The sequence below is a fragment of the Pleurodeles waltl genome, chromosome 3_1, assembly GCF_031143425.1.
Source record: "Pleurodeles waltl isolate 20211129_DDA chromosome 3_1, aPleWal1.hap1.20221129, whole genome shotgun sequence".
NCBI lineage: Eukaryota > Metazoa > Chordata > Amphibia > Caudata > Salamandridae > Pleurodeles > Pleurodeles waltl.
The window spans coordinates 1,120,842,399-1,120,868,068 of record NC_090440.1 but is presented as its reverse complement, the minus strand read 5'-3'; the positions used below and the strand labels follow the sequence as shown (position 1 = coordinate 1,120,868,068).

Below are 25,670 nucleotides of genomic sequence, written 5' to 3'. Positions count from 1 at the left end.
ATATGCCCTCTTCCTTTGTCTGAAAGACAGGCAAAGCGGAAACTTTAAATGTGTGTCTGCAGGGCTACAGTCATCAGACAGCTCGCTTCTAGCAACTCTCCCAAAGGTAGGAGCAGGTAATGGAGGATGCTTGAGCAGCAAGAAACCAAGTGGTACCTGCAGCCCCTTTGTGTTCCACCATTCATTTTTCCTTCTCCTAATTTGATTAGCTCCCTGACATAATGGATTTAATAATCCATGTTCAGTACATTTATAATCTTAGGAACTCTGGAAAGAAAATGTTCTAATAAAGTTACTGAGAAAGCAAAAGGAGGTCTACTACAAGGCTTTATAACATGTGAGCAGAAGCACTGACCAGGAACCTCTGCTAGATATTTGGGTAAAAGAATACTTCAGATCTGGCCATAGCAGACAATCACAGACCAACTGAGATTTCTGGGGGCCCATAAGGACACCCCATGCAAAGAGAAAGAGGGTGTCAACTGAATATGCACTTCCTATTAAGATAGACGTTACAGGTAACTGCATTGCAAGAGGGCTTTTGCATTTCCAAGGTCAATGGACCACAAACCGTGACCCCATTTAAGGCATCTGTTTTAAAAAGAAAAGTACTACTAGGAGCTCTTGAAAATGACACAGGCAGGATGCCCACTCCTTCTAGTGGCAGTTAGACCTTCTCCTGGGCTATGAACCACCTTAAACGGTCTTTAGAGGCTAACTCATGTGGATATCAAGGGAGAGACAAATGCAAGATTTAACTCCAAATGAGAAGCGGCCCTTCAACTGAAATCAAGATGAAAGTCTGGTACCAGCAGTAACCAGCAGATTGCATCAATATTGGTACCTTGATCTCTGTCCCACTAATCAACATCTGTGACACGAAAGAAAGAATCTCAAAAAGGCAAAGAGCACAGACCTATGCACTGAAGAGGCTGTGAAGAAAAAGCCTACCAAGTCGAAGGCCAAGGGCCACCGGCAGCCTCCAGCAAGCAGAGCTTGCGATCAAATGATTTACACATCAACACTGCTGCTCATCCAGTCTAGAATCCGGTAGAATTTGCCAGCTTCAAGACACATGAGTTCCATCGCCTTCTAGGGCCCAGTTAATGTGCTTGCGCCTATGACTGAGCCTTCCAATGTGGGAGGAGGCCTCACATTACACTGATAAAGTCACTTGTTGGGCAACATCACCACATAACATGATTCAGGTCACCAGGAGACATCACTTACCTCATACACAATTGTGATCACTTTCACAACCTCAAATGCATGTATCACCAAACGCCCTACACGTAACACTACAGAGATAGTTGGGTTAAGTGACGCCCAATTAACGTAAACGACTTTTGATGCTTTAGCTTGACTCAGTTCTTGATCTTATTTCAGTGCTAAATTATGAAATTAATTTCTTCTGGAAGTAAGTTTATTCCGACGTTTGGGAAAATGAACCAAGAGTCTCCCTTGCAAACTGCTTCTAACTCGTGCGTATTTCAACTGCTTTTGTACTGGAAAATCCCGTTCAACTTCAGCCTGCAGCACCGTTTACAGCACGGTGCTCGATGCAGCGTTATGGCAATCATCGTTTGCCTGAAATGGGCTTTAGTTGGCGTTCTTCATGCAGCACAAGGCTACGGGTACTATTTGTCTTTGCCAATATTAATTAACATGGTGAAGGGTATCTAGCCCAGGTGCTTACTTGGAAGGAAAGTTGTGCCCTGTCCCCTCTCCTGCCCAGTGCCACGTCTCCAGTGTGCTCCAGCTGCACATGCACAACAAAGGGTAGGTGGAAAGGATGAAGTTGAGGCTTTTGTGCTCACTATTGAGTCTTCTTCCTGAAGATCACATCAAGAGATGCGGCATGCATAGTTCCACTTTAGACAGAAGGATTTCCATGCACAGTGGTTATCCCTGGGCCTGGGGTGAAGCTGATCCAAGGACAGCAAATTACTGCTCTTCAGGACAAACAGCCGCGTCATTTAAAAAAAAAAAAAACAAAAAAAAAAAAACACTTTTGTACCTTTTCTTGTAAACTGGCACATAGCTGGGGTACACAAAAACTTGTGTCTTACTTCGCCTTAACGAAAAGCGATGGCCATGACTAGAGCTTAATTTCAGCACTGTGAAAAGCACTTAGGTGGAAGGAATTGGAGAATAACTAATAGCAGGTACTGCATGAACACACTGATCACCATAATACATTTCAAGCAGAAATATTTAGAAATGAAAGGCAAGCTTTCAAATCTTGCTTCTGCTGACACAACAAAAAGTGCTGTATTCATGATGAATTCTATTACTGATTATTCCTGATCAGTTAGGGCTTAAAAAAAAACATTTTTTAAGGTTGACTTTTAGCATTCCTTGGTCAGCATTTAAGGAAGCACTCCATGCTTAATAACCATCACTTTTAGATAAGGTGCCTTGCATTACAGATCAAGTATTCCTATGTGATCTTAGAACAAACACAGTTCTGTCATGAAGATAATTTTAATTTAACACACAACAGTGTCAAGGTACATTTTGGGTGTAAAGCCTTCTGGGTGTTTGAAAGCAGAAGCAGTGATCCTTAAGGAGAAATTAATAGCCTTGAACGAGTCACCTGCATCAGTAGCCACCTCTCTTGAGTAAAGGAGCTGGCCAACTTTCCCTTGGAAAGTCCTGCTTCATTTAGGACCAAGAAAATCAACAAGGATGATTCTTTCTGGGGCCTTTTGAATCTACAGTAAACTTGGGCAGGCCATTCTGTGCAGACCGACTTCATAAACTCTTAGTTAGACAACAGACATGGCTCACAATCGGGCATCTCTACTTCCGCCTTTTCAATATTAACCATCAACAGTTAATAAAATACCGTCTTTGGGGTGTTCAGATTTGTCTTTTAGACACACACACACACATGTATATCTACTCAGAATGTTTTTGAGAAAGGTGTTACAAAAAGCAGACAAACACAAAACCACCAGGCATATACCTAGTGGGCCACAACAGCCCCCAATCACAAGCATGATCTCCTGTTGCAACCTGCACACAGGTACTACTGGGCTACATGATGTGCCATGCAACGTTTTTGCCACCTATTAAATCTGATAGATTTTAGTGCCTGCTCATCCATTTTACTTATCACACTGACTCAGCCTGTCCATTTCTCTGTGGACATAGGCAGTGATAGAACTAGACTAAGCCTCCCACCCGCCATATATTTATAAATAGATTACCCTTCTATTGCTTAACAGAAACATCCATCATTCACATTGCTTGGAAAGCAAAACAATTGTGGTACAAAGCACAGAGTATACAAATGTAGATGAAAGAATGTTTTTGAAAGGTAAATGAAATTACAAAGAGTAAACATGGGAGAACAAAAATAAAGGTGTAAGGGCTGTTATAGAAGAACCCAAGTAAATATTTATAGTTAAAAAAAAAAAAAAATATATAATAATAATAATAATAATAATAATAATAATAAGAGGAAAGAGGGAGGAGCGGGGGCGGAAGAATTAGTGGGGTGAGCGAAAAGCAATGGAAGAGTGGTGGTAGAGTAATGGATGAAGTGGGGGAAGCAACACACGGAAACAGAGGAAAAATATAAAATTTAAAAAGCACCTACAAGAGACAGAAAAAAAAAGACAACACCACACATGCTCTCCCATGCAGTGCAGAAAGAAAATTAAAAAAAAAAAAAGTAGTTCCCTGAAAATAAGCTGTGGCAGGAAACAAGATCAGAAACCCTGAACAGCTGTGCTCCAGGGGAGAAACGAACACATGAAGGGAGAAAAATCCCTTGAGTAAGATGGCAGCGAATGAGTCGGACCAGAACAACAACCAATTGTAAGCAAAGGTCTGACCGAAAGCCTGTTCTAATTACTGGAAAAAATAACACCGAAAACAGACAACAAGCAAGACACCAAAACTGGACATAGTGTGTAAGTGACGAATAAAACCGCCACATGTTTTACTCTAGGTCACGCGGAGTGCGATCCATCTGGTTTTAAACTCCGAGCAGCTGGTCTTCAGAATCAACCACATATTTTAAGATCTGTCAGTGGTTTGAGTAACACTCCTGAGATTTATACGCTTCCGAATTTCCACTGAGGGTTCCTAAATGAAAATGTTCTTTACGATCCAACGGGCACAAAGGTCACGAGATTACAAAAGCACGCACGCATTTGGCAAAGCGCCTTCCTACAAGGGAATTTACCGCACTGGAAAAGATAACGTGCCAACACATAACGAGGAAATTTCAACAACAACCAAATACAAGCTGCGAACTGGTGTGTAAATTGCACAAACGTTGGGGGTCAATGGATTCTGGCATTGCTGGATGTAAAGCTTTTGTCCTTGCAAGTGTACTTTGAAAAAATATCGAGCGCGTGTTGCACTCCTGCAAAATCACTTCTAGTGGGGCCATCGTCAGCCAAGGGTTCCTTTGGTTTTAAATCCACCTTCCTATAAAATAAGGACCAGACCAAATAATAGGAAATAAGCCAAGCCTTAAGGAAAGCTGGCAATAGGGTACAAGAAGGATGACATAGTAAATGTATGCTTTATTTGTGCAAATGCATGTATGAATGCATCTCACTTCATAATTAACGGAAACCCTCGACCTCCCAAATAAATAAACCACTTTTAGCCTAAAAAGTCTACCTATTATTACATTGCATTTTTACCTGGACGATAAAGACAGGGTGAAGATAAAGGCACAATGAAGGGAGCTTGGACCAAGCTAGAGTGGGCAGTGTCAGATTATCAAGATATCTTAATTTAAATGGGGGTAGCGAGGAAGGATTCATTCTAGGTTAGTGAACAGAATGCGCCTTAAACAGGCTGCAGGTAATCAATGATCGCCGCCTGCAGTTTTACCTCTGATGAATTACCACCAGGCTGATTTCCTCAGGTAGGAATGGGGCATAACACGAACAACCAGATTTTCCCCAAGCGAGTTTGGCATATGTTGTCTTGTTTCACATTTGTAATACCTGGCAATGGAGCACAGGGAATCATTGTGGTGAGCAGAATTACTGGACAATATTGAAAACCAGGGGCGAGGAAAAACTTTCCGCCTGAGGCCAATATTGGCGACCATATTTAGGGCCTTCTAGATGGTGAGAAGTTGGCCAATTAAATGGGGTCTTTTTCATTAGGAAATCACAATTTGAATTTCGTCCTTGCTGAAATGTTAAGCCAGGGTATTGGTTTTTCAAGTGATGAGTTTAGCTGTTGTGTGTACTACTGGCTTTACTTGTATTGTGTGCATGTTAAAATAGCACTTCTGAAGTCTAGTCTTGGCATGAGTAGGGCGTGAACAGAGTTTTCAGGTGGTTCAAGGAGATAAAACGTCAATTTTTTTTTGAGCCACTGAAATACATGTTTTGCAGACTTTGCAACTTGGATGGTGTGGGACCGAAAGCGAAGGTAAATTCCAAAGATTTTTTCTCAGCATGGATGATGGCAAGCTGCCTTCTGTTGCCAAAGCACATTCAAGACATGGTTGAATTCAAGGTTTCAGAGCTTACTGACTCATCGAAATATGTTGCCACAGCCCATTAAAAGCAGGGATGAATTCAATGCCGCGTTTGATTGAGAAGGGAGACAAATTCTGTCTCTTCAGGGTTGTGCCTTAAAAACGTCTTACAAATTCAGGAGTGCAGTTTCCCTAACATGATCATAGAATAAGAATGCCCTGAGAGTAGATCTTTTTAGATAGAACAGTGTGTCAAGCTACAAACTTCTGACTGGAGACACCTCGTTCTTCGAAAAAGATGATGGTGTGTTAACCGTTTCTTCACAACGCAGCTATACATGAACATGAAAAGCTAAAGCCATTATTATCATATTCTGAAGCTGGGATTGGAATAGAGGACAGTACTTCATATGAAACGACTGCATCATTCAAACAAAAGAAAACACAAATAAATCACAGATGATCCTATCAAACAACTCAGACACAACAAACACAAACCTACTTTGGTTTGTCCAAGGCTTTACACAAATGACTCCCCTGGATGCAAAAATTCGGTGGTTCTCCCAATTCCTTTAGTATAATAGGTACAAATGGCCAACTTTAAAGGATGGCCTCTTGGGTCGTGACTGTGCCTTTTGCTTGTACCCAGATATTGCGCACTGTGGTACCAGTTAAAAGTTAATTTCAGCTCCTGATATCAACGTGTGAGTGACATTTTTAAATTCTTCAGTAAACAGTGTGTTAAAGGATAAAAAATAAGAACAAGAAAGCTGATGGCTAACCAAGGTCACCATTCCGAGAACACCAATGCCTAAGTGCTGCGGGCCACTTTACCCAGTCATCAAGTGCTGCGGGCCACTTTACCCAGTCATCAGTAGGCAAAACCAGTCACAGCGAAAACCCGAGCAATGTGAGCCTGCAGCTATACAAGCTGTACCAAGGTTTGTATACAGGTGGTTTATTCACGACCCATGAATGGCTGCTGTCTCAAACATCAAAATGAACATCAAACAATGGAGCGAGATCCTTGCAAGCAACAAAGTGATGGAATGAATGCTTACATTAATCTGGGGAACTGGTAAACGCGCAGGTGACCTTTCAGTCGATATTTCTCCCACAATGCCACTCAAGAGAACAGCCACATACATATCAGTCTTAGCCTTGCTCCAGCAGGAACAGCCCAGCCCGATCTGTGAGGCAGTAGCACTTAGAAGTGTGCCGAAATACAAGATGCATCTGACGAATGGATTCCCTTTACTTCAAACGCTATTTGGTTCGAATTATCCGGAGCAGAAGTTTCTGACTTGAATAAAACCGGTTTTAACAAAAAAAACGTATATGTCTCATATCAGACATTATTTTAAAAACACTGTATAAACATTTTTAATTGAAATTTTAATTGAAATGTTTTAAGACTTGCCAACCTGCTTCAGCTCTGGAAACCACCTCCTTCTGCTTCCAGATCATGTTAATGTTGGCATGAAATTCTTGAGAAGAGCTTTTTGACCTGAAGGCTGTAATTCGAGAATTAGAGGCACTTCAGGTCTTTTTATGTTAGGACACCCACCTGAAGCAAGAAAACAGAAGAGGGGCTGTTTGTAGGTTCAGTAAATGCAGCAAATGGAAAGAAAACTCAAGGCCATAAAGGTCGAACTAGAATTTGATGCGATACTTGACCACATGGTACTACAATCAATTATGTCTCATAGCAGAAGGCAAAAGGAAAAAATGAAGAATGCCAATAGGCACAGAGCAATGCAAACCAACGTCTGGTGCACATGTAGTCAATGATAAGAAATGCGGGAAACCCAATCAAAGCTCCCAGGAAACGTTGATGACTCAACTGCTTTTCTTGGCAGTGCAGTATCAGAATGAGTGACAAGCGGTCCCCGATAAGAGACCGGAACTTAGGTATCGATACTGGGCCAAAAGGTGCTACACAGGATGTACTTCTGCACTGGAACAAACTGCAGGTCAGCAATATTTACGGAACCCGGAGATTAATAAGAGATGCAATATCACAGTTGCGGGTTTGCGCTCTTGCAAACAAGTCTTACATCTGCAGTGATGTTTGCTGCTGAGGTAATTTCTGAGGCGTTGCAGATAGAGTAAAAAAATCTTTATTAATGGAAAATTCAGCAGGGTGGTGTCCCCAGGCCAGTCAGGAGCAACTGACTCTCCTTGGAATAACCATTCAAGGTATTTTATAGGGCATCAAGTGACATGCAGAGACGTGCAACATAAAGCTGTTTAGAAAACAATGTGTGCAGTCCACAAGAGTCACTGGTAATAATAATATAGGCTCCACAAGAGATGTGACAAATTAGAGCGGGAACCGGTGATACTGTTGTGGCCTCGAACCTCTCCTCACATAGAATCTTAAAAGTTGACTATCTGCAGGAGCTTCGCGTATCCTGGGAAGCAGATTATCAGGTTCAAAATAAAAATCAAATATCCAAAGAAGATGTGCACAGCTTTCTATTTTACGTTTAATTCGTGTTTTTTTGGCATCCCTCTACCACCAGGGCAGCCCAGCAGTGACTGAGGTGCTCAGCATTACCTACCAGCAGACTGAATATCACACAGCTCACACGTGATCTGTTTGGCAGATGTTAGGCGAGAAATAAGAAAGCTACACAGTAAAAGCTACATAGTCAAACGATTCAAAATGTACTTCAGAGGTAATTGGGCCTCGGGGCCGGTCTGCAAAGCCCATCAACCCCAACAGTTCATCAGCTCAAGCTAGATGGACTGCTAAGAGAGAGACTTAAAGCAGCAGAGAGCGAGCTATGGCCCCAGTGTGCACGGATGGTGGAAAGCCTAGCTTCTCTCAGCTCAGTTAAGCTCTCTTTTGCAAAACTGGGCAAACACTAACACTCAGGGGAGGGACTGCTGCGCTGGCTTAGAGAGGTGAGGTTATTCACAAAGAACAACCCCGCGCCGACTTGTGGTGCCAAAGTAAGACGTACCAAAAAGATCTGCTTATAGTGCCACAATAGCCAAAAAAGGTGAAAAGTGCTATATACATGGCTTCCATTTAAATTACCCGACTGTAAATTCAGCCTATAGGAACATCTTATAAATCTGACAGTTTTCTACCTTAGACAATCATGAAGGAGCATGAGGTAGCCCATGGAGGGGACACGGTCAGGCTGCAGCAGCTTCCGCTCAAGAGGACCTTTTAGACCTCCTTTTAGAGCCAAGCCTCCTCCCTCACACATTTTTAGTTCCGTGGGCAATTAAAAAAAAGAAACTCTGCTTCGTGACTTTTGTCTGGATCCACCACAGTAGAAAAGAGGGATCAATTACCAGCTCTTCGGCTCTTTCAGGAAATCCCGCTAGAATGTCACCAGCAAGCAGGTCTCTGGGGACCGGGGAGGAGGGACTGCGTTATTCCCCTGACACTTGCCCCACCGACTGGGGCAGGTAGCACGCGCTCAGTTGCACCTCGTGCCCATCCGAGGCATCACCCTGCCTAGACCCTCTTTAACTGTGTAAAAGGGGGCGCTAATGGCACACAGCATACAGGAGCGGTCCAATTCCCGCCACAGGCACTTTAATATTACACAAAGTGCTTTGAAGCGCTGCTGCGGAAGCAGAGCGGTTCACAGCCAAAGTCAGGTGCGCGGCGCACCACGGAGTGTGACTGGAGCACAGCAAGGGGCAGAGCTCACCCCACCTCACGTACCACACTGCATCCGGGTCAGACCGCAATCGTCACCACCTAAAGGTGGGTATTTTGCTCTCGGACCACTGCGATCCACCCCTTCACCTCCCCGCCATCCGGAATATGTTTTTACTAACTACGATCAACCGAAGAAAAATGCCGAATGCACTTGGCAGCACTCAAATACGTGATTTGCTGCAGATACATTACCCTAGAAACCTATAGCACGTCTATTCACAAATCAAGCGTTGATTAAAGCTATATGTTTATTTCGCATCTTGAAAAGGGTCTGTGGTGTGCAAGAAATATAGTGTCTTCTACAGTGACATTACCTCTATCCACCCTAACCGGCTATCCTCCGTGTCCCCGCACCCCTCCAAATACCGCCCCTACACGAATGTTCCTACGCGTGCCTGTGAACTCGGAAATCCATCACTGCAGGGCAGACGGCACATCCTTTCATGCCCTGTTGGGAGAGAGCTATTCGTCCACCTCCCTGGGCGGGTGTGACTTGCTCGCGGAAACACCTCTAATCCTGAGGCTGAAATCACAATTAATTGTACTGAGTCATTTATCTCATATTCTGTCATCCAGGGATGTAACACAGGCTCCTGTAGCCCTTTGGTGCAGAGCTGCTCTGAGCCCTCCAGGGGGACCCCAAGCCTTAGAGGGGTGTGTGTGTGTGTGTGTGTGGGGAGGGGGTCATTCACTCCCAATCCAATGATTATCTGTGAGATATAGAAATGGGGGGGCGGGGGGGTCTTTCCTCACAATCTGTGGGGAGGCCACATCTTCTTGCATTATACAACTGCTGTCAGCTGAAGTGTGGGAGCCCTGCCTGGAGAGAGTGTCGGATCTCCTTGTGACAGCCCGGCATCAGAAACTGTTTGATGGGTAGAGCCCGGATTGTTTGTATGTGATGTTCCTACAGCACCACCCTGGGCAAAAGGCAGCGGAGCGCTGTGCAGGTTCAAAGAAAAGCGTAAAATCAATGAGCGATAGGAAAAGCAGCTGCCCTGAGGACTGTTAATGCATGGTGATGTAGTGTTCCTTAAAGATGAAAGACTTTAGCTCTTTCCTAAAATGGAGCAGCGATGATGGATACTGGGAAGCTGTCCCAGATTCTGGGTGCACTGATGGAAAAGGCCTGCTGTCTTACTCTTTCTGTTATACACTTCTTAGTCTGCATTCTGATGGTGTGTGGTGATGCCCTGGCTGCGGGTGTGTGATGGGATGCTGCGAGCACACGGACTTTGGACACTACTGCACAACACACGGTACAACGTCTTTATAAATAGCTGCTATTCCTAGAGCAGGGAGATGCGTTGATCTCATTGTCGAAGCAGATTTTTGGTAAAGGACTGAAACAATGTTAGAATCAAGGTCCAAGACATCCACCACCTCTCACTGTAGAATCAAAATGTAGGTATCTGCCAATTAGAGCCATCTCGGTATTCTCGGACAGACTGCCACAGCTTTATTTTGTCTGAACAGAAGTTTACCCTTCCGGAGAAGGAACAGCTCTGCAGAACTCTAAAGGGACAGACGAGACCTGCAGCAAATACAGTGGGGGTCTATGGATGGCCGGGCGTGGATCTGGCCAAGCAGGGGTGGCATAGAGACTGTGACTATGGCTTTAAAGAGTTGTTTCACCTTTGGGACGGACTGCACGGACCACATTGTACAATTACTGAATGTGGCTCGCTCCTGTACACAAGTAATGCAGGTTTGCACGGTGTGGTTACATCAGACTGCCCACATGGGAAGAGCCTGGTCGTTTGCTAGAAATCCCAGAGGTGTCCGTATGACGCAGAGAGATACAAGAGACAGAGGGGTCTTTGAGTTCATGGGTGGGTGTCCATACTGTCTGAGGTGTTTGTGGTGTGGCCTCACGATCTGCTACTGGGTCTTCTGCCCTCTAACCCTACAACATCCCACGGTCTGAAGGGTGACTAATAGTGTATGGCCCACTGTAGCGTGGGCTTGTGTTGGTACATTCCCACACGCTCCATGACACTGTACCACTCCTAAACACCAACTGACTGTGCAAGAAGAAACTACGCAATACCCAAAGGATTAACCTCCTGATTTAATAAAGGCTGATATGAATATCAGTTATGCTCTCTGCTTCACCCAGCGAGTATACCTACCTGCACGTTTGTGTAACACTGTTGCACTTCACTCACCACGCCAAAGCCCTTCCCACACACCACAAATCCATTCTCCACCGGAAAAGAACAACAAACAGAACAGCTTCTTATTCGACTACTCTAAAGTGCTAACACATTACGCTTTTGACACCATTTCTCTTAATGGGTGTCATGGGCTTAGAAGCCTGTGGTACAGAGGCGTATTGTATTGTAATCATATTTATATAGCACCTACTACCCCTGACGAGGCGTCGAAGCGCTTGTACATTACCTTGACTCACATTAGGGCGCAAACAACCCTCTAAGTGGTGAGGCCTCGAGTGAACCACAACTCTTGTAAATCAAGTCTATCAATCTTTGCCACTGGCACGAAGTACACATACCTTAAAATTTGAATAGAGCAAAAACGTGCAAATAACCTGTTTCCATTAATGTTTTTCTCTTTTGCATTGATCTGGGGCTAACTCTTAAAAGCCACTGTAAATTACCTAACTGGTGCTATTACATACTGTACTATTTAAAAAACAAAAAACTTCTGAATAAGATCCAATTACATCTGATTTAGGTCGCAAAAACCTGTTTGAGAAACAGAAAAAAAATTGAACGCAGCACATTAACGATTTCTATTACTTACTATACTGCAGCAGGTACCTACGCAACCAAGGGGAGTGAACACACCTGTCCCCCAAACAGCTTTCGATTGTTACCCAAGCCTCGGGGTGCACAGTATCTCTGTGCATCGTCCACACTACACAATACTTCAGCTAGCTGATCCTGTGAGTGTAGAGTGGCAATGGGCCCAAGGAACAGCAGAAAGTCCTACATGGCAGTGATAAAGCTTCCTGCCAGCCATGGGCACCCGCGCAGCGGATCTCAGTATGCACAGCTTTGTAAGGGGCATAAACCGAGCACTACAGGGCAAGGCCGGTTTCTGTGCCAGGCCAGGCCCGTCTTGGATCGTAAACAAAGTATTGGCTGCTAGAAAAAGCATTCCAGGCAGGTGTGCGATGCAAGTGTGGTATTTCAATTGCTGCACACCCCCATTATGTTCCTCTCACGAGCACAGAATACTAACAGCCACTGAAATTAAGTGATTCTGTGGCTGCAACGTACCCAAGCAGAATTATGGAGATACAGTTTTAAAATGTAATCTACAAATTGCTCCTTAATTTGCTGATTTCAACAAAGAAGTGTCTGTGGCTCAAACCTATCATGAGTTACTAAACATGCTTGTGGCGCAAAGAGGCAGACCCTATACAAAGGTGAGTCATTTTTCAGTTGGTGATTGCTGGATTCAGGTGTTAAACGAGTACTGAGGTATATAAAAAAGGTGTTTTGTGGGGATATATTTGTACCAGGCAATATCTGACTGATGAGCCCTAATAAAGCGAGAACCCTGCCTTGGGTTGCTCGTGTTCCAGTTCAGGAGGACCTGGTCTAATAGTTGGGGCTTGACTGTACCCTTAAGAGTCGAGTCACGGCTGATTTGCACATGGCTGGGTCCAAACTGAGGTGGCATGGGGGGCAAATGATGGGGATGTGGCCCGAGTAATTACCAGGGGCTGAGATGAATCCCCGCATTCCACCCATCACTTTTGTATACAACTGACACTAATAACACTTTGCCCCTGTATTATTGACAGTTGTAAAAAGACAATATGAAAAGAGACATTTACAAAGAATTTGCCACATCACGCGGCATAATTACAATTTTCGTGCACATAATTTATTCCTGTTCCATAATTTGGGACTCCATTGCCACATGTTAGTGGACCCAGGAATAGGATATTTTCTGATTAATATGTTGCTTTGTTGACTTAAGAACTCGCAAGGTGACACATATGGCACGCGAGTACCAAGGGGGAGGGGGCGACACATATGGCACGCGAGTACCAAGGGGGAGGGGGGTGACACACATGGCACGTGAGTACCAAGAGGGGGGGGGGGGTGACACACATGGCACGTGAGTACCAAGAGGGGGGGGGGGGTGACACACATGGCACGTGAGTACCAAGAGGTGGGGTGGCACGTGAGTACCAAGAGATGGGGTGACACATGGCACGCGAGTACCAAGAGGTGGGGTGGCACGTGAGTACCAAGAGATGGGGTGACACATGGCACGCGAGTACCAAGAGATGGGGTGACACACATGGCACGTGAGTACCAAGAGGGGGGGGGTGACACACATGGCACGTGAGTACCAAGAGGGGGGGGGGGTGACACACATGGCACGTGAGTACCAAGAGGGGGGGGTGACACACATGGCACGTGAGTACCAAGAGGGGGGGGGGTGACACACATGGCACGTGAGTACCAAGAGGGGGGGGGTGACACACATGGCACGTGAGTACCAAGAGGGGGGGGTGACACACATGGCACGTGAGTACCAAGAGGTGGGGTGGCACATGAGTACCAAGAGATGGGGTGACACACATGGCACGTGAGTACCAAGAGGTGGGGTGACACACATGGCACGTGAGTACCAAGAGGTGGGGGTGACACACATGGCGCGTGAGTACCAAGAGATGGGGGTGACACACATGGCGCGTGAGTACCAAGAGATGGGGGTGACACACATGGCGCGTGAGTACCAAGAGGTGGGGTGACACACATGGCACGTGAGTACCAAGAGATGGGGGTGACACACATGGCACGTGAGTACCAAGAGATGGGGGTCATGGCACGTGAGTACCAAGAGATGGGGGTGACACACATGGCGCGTGAGTACCAAGAGGTGGGGTGACACACATGGCGCGTGAGTACCAAGAGGTGGGGGTGACACACACGGCGTGTGAGTACCAAGAGGTGGGGGTGACACACATGGCGCGTGAGTACCAAGAGGTGGGGGTGACACACATGGCGCGTGAGTACCAAGAGATGGGGGTGACACACATGGCGCGTGAGTACCAAGAGATGGGGGTGACACACACGGCACGTGAGTACCAAGAGGTGGGGTGACACACATGGCACGTGAGTACCAAGAGATGGGGTTGACACACACGGCACGTGAGTACCAAGAGGTGGGGTGACACACACGGCACGTGAGTACCAAGAGATGGGGGTGACACACATGGCGCGTGAGTACCAAGAGATGGGGGTGACACACACGGCACGTGAGTACCAAGAGGTGGGGTGACACACACGGCACGTGAGTACCAAGAGATGGGGGTGACACACATGGCGCGTGAGTACCAAGAGATGGGGGTGACACACATGGCGCGTGAGTACCAAGAGGTGGGGTGACACACATGGCACGTGAGTACCAAGAGATGGGGGTGACACACATGGCGCGTGAGTACCAAGAGATGGGGGTGACACACATGGCACGTGAGTACCAAGAGATGGGGGTGACACACATGGCACGTGAGTACCAAGAGATGGGGGTGACACACATGGCGCGTGAGTACCAAGAGGTGGGGTGACACACATGGCGCGTGAGTACCAAGAGATGGGGGTGACACACATGGCGCGTGAGTACCAAGAGGTGGGGTGACACACATGGCACGTGAGTACCAAGAGATGGGGGTGACACACGGCACGTGAGTACCAAGAGGTTGGGTGACACACATGGCACGTGAGTACCAAGAGATGGGGGTGACACAAGTACCAAGAGGTGGGGTGACACACATGGCACGTGAGTACCAAGAGATGGGGGTGACACACATGGCGCGTGAGTACCAAGAGATGGGGGTGACACACACGGCACGTGAGTACCAAGAGGTGGGGTGACACACATGGCACGTGAGTACCAAGAGATGGGGGTGACACACATGGCGCGTGAGTACCAAGAGGTGGCCAGGCAATCTTTGCTAACTTCTACAAAGTCTGACCCGAAAGCTTCGAACAGATACACAAGTCCTTTTCTAAAGCAACGCCCCAATTTAAAATCTGCATTCAATTAAAAACACACCTAGATACAGTAAGCAGGCTACAAGAATGAGGAGTACCCATAAAAATAACAAATTCAAAACTTAAGGTAGTAAATCCACGGATATGAAAAAAGCTAAAAGAGAGAAAATCGGAGCCCAAAAAAGTGGAGAAGTATTAGAAGCATTAAGGATTGGGCAAATCATACTTTGGTGATCGGAAAAGGGGTGTAAGCTACGGTTATTGTATTTTACAGGTCGCAGAAAACGTGAACAGGTAACTTAACAGCATAGGAGAGTACCTTTAGCATTAGTAAATTATTTTAAAAGATGTGCAAGTAAAACTAAATGACAAACACATACCTTTGATTTTCCTGCTAGGTTTTCCACTTCCTGTGTCGAGCGCTTACGGTTCACGCTGGCACAGTAGAGCAGTGTCCCTGGCACAAGGGTCCAGGGCAGGGGAGATGCGCCGCCTGTTGTAGCAGAAAGCAGTTCTGCGCTCAGAGGCCAGCCCGAGCAGGACTTCAAGGCATACCCCCAGTGGGAGGGGTGACCCCTCCTTCACGCGCCTGCAACCCTCGCACATCTACCTGTCTCTCCAAATCTGGTCTCTGGGCAAACATTGGTGGGTGGGGGGTCGCCTGCAAGAGATGGCAGCAGAAGAAGCACTGCCCTGGTGGGCACCATCAGAGGACGTCCCAAGAGTCACCGAGGCCAGTGATCCTCGCCTCCTGCCCCCACTACCGAGGCTACCCTGAAGAGGCGCCCCGCCCTGCACCCCAAAGGCAGCGCAGTGCAGACTCCCACGGAGCAGGTGTCACGTTCACCGACACCCAGACTTGCTTGTAGAATCATAACAGTTTCACCTCGAGGGCCCGAGCACTGTGAAAACAGCTTCGGAAGGTAGAGCCAGGCACAGAAACGGTGTCCTCGTCTCCGGGGAGCACCCAGAAGACCTCTGAGCATCAGTGGAGGCGCCTAGCACGAGTCACGCAATCCACAGCCCGGCTTAGAGAGATGCGCGGGGTGCCCGGGCTCAGGGCTCCTTCTCGGCCCCTTATCCGAAACGGGCATGTATGTCCTCGTCTGCTGTTTAGCAAACAAACACAGGAGTCTGCTTCTGGCAATAAACACAATGACTGGGATGGAAATCTGACGTCGCGGAGTTGCTTGGTGCATCAGACCAGCAGTCCCCACTCGAGTGTATACATCCCAGCCTTGTTGCGGGACACCGGCCAGCGTACATTTAATGAATGTGTACTGTGAGTGAACTGGTCTACCTTGGTTCATCTAGAGCCGTTCTAGAGTGTGTTAACAAAGCACTGCTACCCACACGACCCAAGGCCCGAGAGCACTTTGGAGGGATGACAAGGGCCCCAGCAGGTACCGGGCTGCGCCTGTGTCGTCCTCAACCCTTCCCTAAAAGATCTTCTTCCCTCCAGGTCGGGAATGGGCACCCTGGGGCGGAGATGCCAATCTGCATCACAACACACACCATGGGCACATGGCATTCCACAGTGGAGGGGCCAGGCCTGCCCGTAATATACCAACCACAGAGCCCATTCTTGACAATGTTCACACACGGTGCCCGGGTAAACTCATCGGGAGTTCGCCGTTTGTGCACCAAGCGACTGCCGATGCAAGTACTACCAACAAATGCACAAACTGTAAACAAAGAAATTCACAAGTGTGACAACCCCGATCCGGCGCCTCCTTATTAAAATACATGTACTATGCGTGTGCTACTCGAGTACAACGATTTTTAGTCACAGTTACATTTTATTTTACATCGTGCAAACGAGCGCGATTTGACTTTCTTTAAAACCGACTGGAATGAATATTTAAATTTAACTTTTAGGTCCCAGACCCGTATATCCGTGCTTGGGGTATTCTATCAATTCTGGACGACCTGACACTGGCGAAGATCTGTCAGTTTATACCAGCGTTTTGTACCAACACATCCTACCAGCATAAGAGTCCTGCAAATGGGAAACACTTGATTTACCGAGAAGACGCGTTTCTACCGAGGTCTTGTGCGGGTTTTCAGTTAAAGCGGCTTGTTGCAGGCGTTGCATACTAGCGGAGTGCGCAGCGAACTCTCTAAGAAGTACATGGGCGATGAATACGCAGCCAATCGCAAAGCAAGTCTCCAAAACTCCAGGGCACAAAACTCGCCTAGCCGTAGGCATAACAAGTATTACAACAAGCTATCATAATTGTTTCACTCATAATTCACACACAGTGAATGTTCTTGCATCCCTGACGAAAGGGAATAAAACATAGATGGCACTTGCATTTATTTCGGGACAATATCACACTTAAATCAAACAGAATGGACAGAAACCGCAATCCGCACATAACCATGAGTACTCCTGCAGACCAACCCGTGCATGATGTTTACCAACAACGTCTCAAAAGACAAACAATTTATCCAACGAAATCAGTTACGTGGAAGGGTCGTAAAAAGCCATTTTCTCTAATAAGTAGACCCAAGGTTTTCCTGCAGCATAGCTGCGGTTTTATGTAAACTCTACAACATCCGGAATTAAGGACGGAGAGTCGAAAAAGTGCTTTGCGAAAAAATCTGCGGTTCGCGGAGTTATGTGCTCTCGTTCGTTGTTTTGTGGAGAACATGGACCCTATGAAGTGTTTATCCAATGGGGCTTCATCAACTAACCTGCATCAACCGTTTCACAACCATCAACAAACGTGTCAGTTTACCTTCCCCTGGTGCCCTCACAACACCAAGGGGGGGGAGGGGGACATCGCGTGACTATTTTCCTCGCAAAGGAAATGATCGACTGAAAAGTCCGGATGGCAGCTGAACAAAACAGAATAAAGAAAGAAAATAAAAAAAGCAGGTTGAACAAAAGGAGGGTGGATCCATTGACAGAAATAAGCAATTACACGCCTATGGGAAGAGAGCTCCTACTTCAGTAACAGCTTTTGTGAGGGAAAGTAAATAACACCGTAAGTGGAGGGAACAGAACCCAAGCTGTCCCCACGTATAGCCAGCCACGATTATTTAATAAAATAATCGCCAAAAAGATAACTCCTCGAAATTCTTTAATATGAATAGTACATCTCTCTAAAATAACAAGCAACACAATAATTCCAAATTTTGGTTAAAAACATAACCAGTGCTTTAACTATATAGAGATTTGTCAAACACTGCAGTTAACACGTCTGAGTGAAAAATGAAAAGCAGAATTAAAAAGTAGAATTCAGCAATAGCACAAAACATTATATCTATCTTCAACATGATGACGTGAATCAAACAGAAATAAAATACACGACAAGACCCACAGAGACATTCAACCAAAATAAACAAACAAACAAATAAACAAACAAACAAACAAAAAAAACGTTTTCGAAATAATAACGCAGATTTAGACACCTCAGAGCAGGATGAGTGCGATAACTTACCAAGGGGGAGCTCGCCCTCAGCCTGCTAAGTAAACAGCCCCAGTGGTGTGCAGCCGCAGCTGGCCATGAATGCAGCCCTCTCCCAGCCCGGCGCTGCTGGCAGACACGTTATCAAGCCGAGCCTTCATTTCACATCTGCAAACATATGGGCTGCGGCGGCCCTGCCTCCAACCCGCCCCGCCCCCTCCCGCCGGGCAGACATTCCTCAGGTGCTCGCTAATGGCATTCCCAGGGCCCCGGAGCCGCTTCGGGGATCAAGAGATCTCCGGGCCCCCGCTGGGCCCCCGCCGGGCTCCGGGCACCGAGGCTGTTCCGTTTAATCACATCCAGAGGGGAGCGGCGGCCCCTTTCACGGCGCTGTCTGCCGCCCTTTCAGCCCCACAGAGTTAGTTTGATTTTAAAAAGCCACATTAATAATATCATGAGATTAGGGGGGGGGGGGGGGGGGGGGGATTAGACACACATCTTTCTCACACACACACCACAGGCGGACATTTGAGATCAGCCGTGGACTTTTAAAAACGTCAGAGCTGGTGACAATTTAAAAAATAAATAAATACAAAACTAGACAAAAACTGCTTCGCCAATTATGCAAAAATTGATTTTCGAGCATATGCTAATAAACACATCAGCGAAGATGCATTTGGCATGTTCATAATTTTATCAAAATGTGTCCCAGTATAGGTAAAATGCACGAACATTTCTCGCCACAACAATCAGAGATGATATCATTACTATTATGCAGAGGTGTCTCTAAAATGTAGGGGTCGTGTGACACTGTTTTCTTGCAATTACGATGAAAACAAAACTGCTGCATTCCGTCATGTTTTGCAAATCACTTTCTAATTACAAACAAACACAACATTCTCATAAATTGAAAACAAGGCGAAAACATCTCAAGGGCATGCTTTCGTGAGCACGAAAGTCACCAAATTCCGGACCACAATCAGCAGAGAGGTGTGAGCTGTCACATGGAAAAAGCAGGTCACACGATACCAATTTAAAAGCACTGAAAAAGTCTGGTACGGCAGTGCACTCACACTGAGCAGGTGGCACAGACACCACCGATCCTACGTGGTTCTACAATAAAAGTGCAAGTATTCACAGCATCAAACACAATGCAATATACCAAAAATAACATTTTAACTCAATTTGATCAAAAACATACGACACGTGCCAACGCAGTGGCTGCTTGTCACTATCTGGAATACTATCTGAAAGTGTCACTGAACTGAAGGGACTATTAATTTTACTGCTGAAATTAGTGATTTCTATAACGTCGCAATGAGACTCTGCAAAAGAAAAAGGGGGGGGGGGGGGGCAATGTGCTGGCAGAGGTTGCCTCATTCCACCAGACAGGCCTTGAGCGGTGCTCAAACGGTGGAATGCCAAGAAACTAATACAAATTGGAAATACAGCGGACACATTGGAAATCTGGAGGTCAGTACATTCCCCCCAAAAGCAAAATTATGGGGGAGCGCCGGGACACAGAAACTAGACCAAAAGCTACATAAGCATCACAGAGATAACGAGACAGAGTCTTAAAAGTGTCAAAAGAGGGTAGAGAGTAAAAAGAGGGCAGAGAGAGTCAAGGGGGGGCGATGTGTCAAAGGTAGGATAGAGTGTGTAAAAACAAGGACAGACAGTGTTAAAAAGAGGGGAGATAGTCTCTAGGGGGCATAATGTCAAAAGAAAAGAAGAGTGTCAAGAGGTCAAAAAGCTCGGATAGTTTCTCGTGCGCATTTAGAAGCATCAAGCCATAATTTTGGCACCCCCATAGTTTTAGCACTCAGTAAATAGACTACGCAATTTACACCACAAGACATGTAAAACACACGTGTTAAGAAAGCTGTGAAGCCAAAAATAAAGTGACAATTGAGAACGAAGCGCCGGACCACCGTCCCAAGGACCTCTAGGCACTAACTCAGAGAGAAACACCTACTTGAATGAGCCTCCACCCTGCGCTCGAAGAGATGCGGCGAGACGAGCCCCAGGGATCGGGGCCCCTTTGCCAAACAAAAGGCCGCTTCAAAGCCACAGCACCTGCAGCCATGAGGCGGAAGAGACATGAAAAGGCCAACAAAGCTGCTGGATTCGGGGGATTTTCACCGCCCAAGCGAGCTGCAGCGGGACTGTCAGACGCGGGCTGGAAAAGCCTTTCAGCAGCCTGCCTGCGCGGCGTCTGAAGCCGGCTCAGCGCGGTGCTTGTAAACAAATTGGGGAATTAGGGCGCGTGTTTACTTTCGCGGCCTGTTCCAGGGGTAGGCGGGAAACCGGGCGATGTTGTGCTGTTCCTACTGGGGCCTGCCTAGGTAACGGACAGGGTCAACAAGGGCTGTAGCTGCACCTTGCACATGAAGCCTTCGGGAGCACATGGCGTGGAAGCTCATTTTAAAAGTGAAAGCTGCTTCTCTGCAGTTCCTATAGACTTGGTGTAGGAGCACACAACCACACCACGGCTCTTTTAGGCATCGACTAATCTCCTAACCGCCCCTCAGTTTGAAGACCCCTGTCTTAAATGTAATGTGTAGCAGCTACCTTAGGGTGTCTGTTTACACCTGGGCTCACCCAGACCACTCGATTCGCAAAGACTCTGTCTATGTGGATAACACCCCAGGGAGAGAAAGTCACAGCTTAGTTGATACCACTATCGGGTTAAAAAGCATGGGGGAGGGGGAATTCTCACACAAAGTGAGCAGCTACCGCACTGAATCACACAGCACACAACAGATACCTCACTGAACCACACAGAAATAACAATCCGGGCCCTACGATTAAACACCCTGACATACGAACTGTTTCCATTTTTAAACACACTTTCCACAGGTTTAGAGGGAGGTTGAGAGGGAGAGATGCATCACTTCTCAAACAGATGAGGCTCAGTCAACAAACTGTTCAAAGGGGTGGCTGGCATTGGCACACATTTCCGCCCTTCACTACAAAAGCTTGTTTTCTAAAGAGTAATATCAGATAAAAGGCTGCAATAGAACAATACCGAAGGCATCGCACTGCGCTCAGACTTCCCTTGCTTCTCGGTATACAGTACACTGACAGCTCTCCAAGGAGTGAGAAACACACAGCACTGCACAAACCTCACAATAAATATATATAGTGGCCCACGCGTTGGAGGAGGAGGGGAGGAGGGGGGGGGGGGGAGGGGCAAATGTTCATCAGGGGACAATTCTGGGCCTGGCCCCGGTCCACACACCAGGAGGTGGTGCGGGTCTGTACCAAGTGATGTGACACTGTTCCTCTGACGCTAGTTTGTACTTAAGGGGGAGTGTTTCTGTCACAAACGCTTGTGCAGACATACTACTATTTAGACTCCAAGGATTTGGCGAATAAATGCAGTTAATGAGATGATTATTGTGATTTATACGCAGTCTCACCATGGTCACTTAACGAGAGCAGCAAACAACAGGAAAATAAGAATAACTCAGGTAAGGTAGTAATAGAAGCTCCCCACGTGGGAAGAAGATGCCAAGTTAACATAGCGGATGTGATGTGAGGCAGCATTTGGGTAGGGACAGGGAGTGTGGTGGTTAGGGAATCCATAGTCAACAGTTTATTCTGTATTGTATGATGAGTCTATCGGAGGGGCTTATGTATGCCGGAAGTAGTGGGGAGTTTGTCACAGTTCAGCTGGGAAAGAATAAAGCGCCGTGCAGAGTATGAGAGGGAACACTGTGTAATGTGTTTTATGTATGGCCAGGAGATGGTGTCCGAGCGCAGAGTTTGTGAAGGCACAATAACAATGAAACCCTTTTCTCAACACTAACCAGCAAGTAGCTCACATGGTTTCTCTTTGCACACGTGCAATTACGTGTGGATGGACCCCCTTAGACTTAAGTCAGCACACCCTACTTCCTTCTGCACACCCACCATTCAGAGTAGCACACCTCCGAGCTTATACTGTGTGGAACACCACATCTACTCTCCTTATCCACTTTCATGAGCTCCCTAGCCCCACGATTCCTGCAGCCACTCCCTGTAGCGCCTTTCTTGGCAGGGAACCAAATGCACTCGAACCCAAAACCAGAGATCCACCAAAACGAACGCACGTGTTACCCCCCAAACCACCTGAGATCCACTGATTACATCCAAACCTACCGAGATCGACGGCTCTGAAGGTGTTACCCCCTAAATCTCATGAGATCCACCGCCCTCTACCGGTTACCTCCAAAGCACCCGAATCTATATTTTACCGCAGAACCACCCTGGCCTTACCTAGATTTCAACCATTCAGCCTGCTGGAGCCGTCGCAGAGACAGCATCACCACTGATGTATGGGCTATGTACTCAAGAAGGCCCCAAATTGTTATCGACTTTGATCGAATGACCGCTATCTTCCCCCGCACGTTACTAATCATTAAACGGTGCATGCTTGTAACCGCGCTTTGTACGCTTGTGGTTGTCACTGTCCTTTAAATCTCACTCTCATTCGCATCAGTATAGAGAGTTTCATCCGGCTTTACCTCTTTATGAATGAAGGACAAGCATTTCTGGACGAAAAGATACAAAACAAAATAAACTCAAATATATAGTGAGTCCCTTTAATCCTCCCAACCTCAACTTATACTGTGTGTCATCCACACACCTCTTCCCTCCTTGATCTGCCCTGCCATCACCTTCCACTGCCCCAAGTGGAAGATCCTTCAACAAACCTCTCATCAGGAGACTCTCCCCGTTCAACACAGGCTCTAAAACAGACCCAGCTGCCCCTTGCAGTCACGGGAGGACCTCGGCTCCTTGTTCCGCACACACTTGCCCTGCTCTCATCTCACTGGTGCCTTCTGCACCCGAGCAGCACATCCCGCGGGGTGCCGATCCGGACTGGACCCTCCATGGACCCGGGACCTGAGGCGGGGGCCGTCCTCACCTCCCCCAGTCCCGGGCTCCTCCTGTGCTCCGATGGAACCAGACTCCTGCGCCTTCCTCGCGGCGGCTCCCGGCCGCAGGGATCGCGCTCTGGCGGGTCCTTCCGGGCGGCTCGCGGGGATCGCTGATTGGACCGCAGCTCCCCGCTGTTCTAGGCGGCTCGCGTACACCCCTAGGTTGTCCGGGATGTTGTGGTCCCAGTCGTTCTCCCACAACCGTCGCGGTACTGCCGAGGCTCGAGCCGGACTGCACTTGTGCCAGGGACTCCTGCGTCCAGGTGGCGGTGAGCCTCTGACGGGAACCTCGGCTCTTTCGCAGCTCCGGCGCACCCCTGTTGGTCCCTAGGCTGTACCAGGCTTAGACAGTCTCGCGCTGCAGCTCGTGCCGCTGGTCGCGGTCTCCGGAGAAGCCTATAAGGCCAAATCAAAGGGAAAGAAGCGAGGGACCGTGGGAGGGACAGAAGGGAGACGGCAGAGCCAATGCTAGGCCAGGACTTCCGAGCATACCAACTGAACCAACACGCAAGGGGAGCCAAGTCGGATCTTTCTGAAAGGCAGTTCGGAATAAGAGACCAATCAAGCAAGAGACTCTTTGACAAGTGTAACTCATACAACCACGGACGTACGGACGTTCCCGTGCATGCCACAGCTACCTAGCTTCTAGCTACAGCGCTTCCCCCCCCATAAATATCCTTGTTGGTATCTTCCACATTCCTTTTAATTCACAGGCTGCAGGATAACGTAGAAGGGTAGGACCCTACGGGACAGAGAAGAAGTGAATATGGATAGGAAAGCATAGAGGAACGATCGGGGTACTGATCATGATGAAGTCCAGACAGGGGAGCAAAGAGACAGCGATCGCTGATAGGTCAGCGGAGGGGAGGCAATACATGCGGACAGGGAAACTAACGTGGTGGTGGCGGGTGGGAAGTCTACGCCTGTGGACTGGGCAGCAATTTAAAGGGAAGAAAGGCAGAATGTGAACAAGGACCCAACTGTTCCCAAACTTGGATGTGCGGTAGTCACACTTCGAACAGTGGCGGCTCTACCGGTGACAGACCCAATAATGGAAATGAATAAGCAAGGGCGACTCTCGTGGTACACTGTAACAGGTTAAGGGTTTTCCTGTAGTCGTTTTAACTGAATAGATGGCAAATTCAGTATTTTAACACATAATGCACCAACAGACAGAGTATGGATGGACATTTCAGGTTATTGTGCCAGGATCAATCAATTGGCATATGATGCATTCTTAAATACACCTCGCCAGTTGCATGTATCACACATCTAAATCAGTGTAGGAACTTTTTAGACATTTGCACCGAAAAAAACATTTTGAAAAGTCAATAGCAAATGGCGCAGTATAAGCACATACTATTATGTATTAGGTTTGTTCATAATTGTGTTTGCCAGCACATAATACGTTTATTGCATTAGCAGGACAAGTAGCAACCCTTTTGCTGTCAGGAGGAAAGCTCCTCCATGTCTATGCTCTGTAGCACACAGAATATTGGTCTACTCCCTGATACTACACGAGAACCCTTAGTTCAGTCTTTCATCAAATATTCATGGTTTTGGTTTGCTTGGTCACTACCATAGCCTGAATAAAATCCACATTTGGAAATATGTTGGCACTAATAACAAATCAATCATAACAATTGAGCACAAGGTTTGAACATCTATGGTGACCTCACACCACACCTTGACCTCAATCACAGGTAACTAGGGATAGAAGCTGCTGCAACTGATTTGCCATTCGATATTCCTGACACTGCCCTTGCTCCCTTGGGTCTCAGTGTTCAAGAAAGGAGGGGCAGAATAGGAAAGTAAGCCCAGCCCTTAAAAGTCCTGTTGTCTGTTTTTTCTTTTCATGTTGTTGTATCCATCTAGCCCATGGGTACTCACAAACTTTTTCTCGGGGGCCAAAATTGCAGTATGGTTTGCGGGCGAGGGCCGTACTGAAGTGACAGCGGGGGGGGGGGGCTTATAGGGGCAGGGGGGGGGCTTATAGGGGGCACAACCACCCGCCCCCTTTTTCAAAACATTGCTAAACAATGCTGCATTTTGAATCCAGGTATAACTACAAACCTACCCCAGTAACACACACAGCGCCATCTGCACACAGCGCCATCTGCTCTCACCCCTACCCCAGTACCACACAAAGCGCCATCTGCTCTCACCCCTACCCCAGTATCACACACAGCGCCATCTGCTCTCACCCCT

The 25,670-nt window shown here is 47.1% G+C and overlaps 1 protein-coding gene across 6 annotated transcripts in view; it reads right to left on the bottom strand.

Moving 5' to 3' along the window:
* CDON (cell adhesion associated, oncogene regulated) overlaps window positions 1–23,872 on the bottom strand; it is a 140,043-nt gene extending 116,171 nt beyond the window's left edge. Inside the window, exons 1-2 of one of the 6 annotated variants that reach the window (XM_069224421.1) lie at window positions 18,571–18,695; window positions 6,883–7,025 (exon numbers count right to left, since the gene is read on the bottom strand). The gene's annotated coding sequence lies outside the window, so the exon portion shown is untranslated. Of the gene's footprint in view, window positions 1–6,882; window positions 7,026–15,504; window positions 15,649–18,570; window positions 18,728–21,565; window positions 21,639–23,234 lie in introns of those variants that run through there. The other 5 variants (XM_069224415.1, XM_069224417.1, XM_069224418.1 and 2 more) reach the window with 5 other exon arrangements.
* Window positions 23,873–25,670: the final 1,798 nt, after the last annotated feature.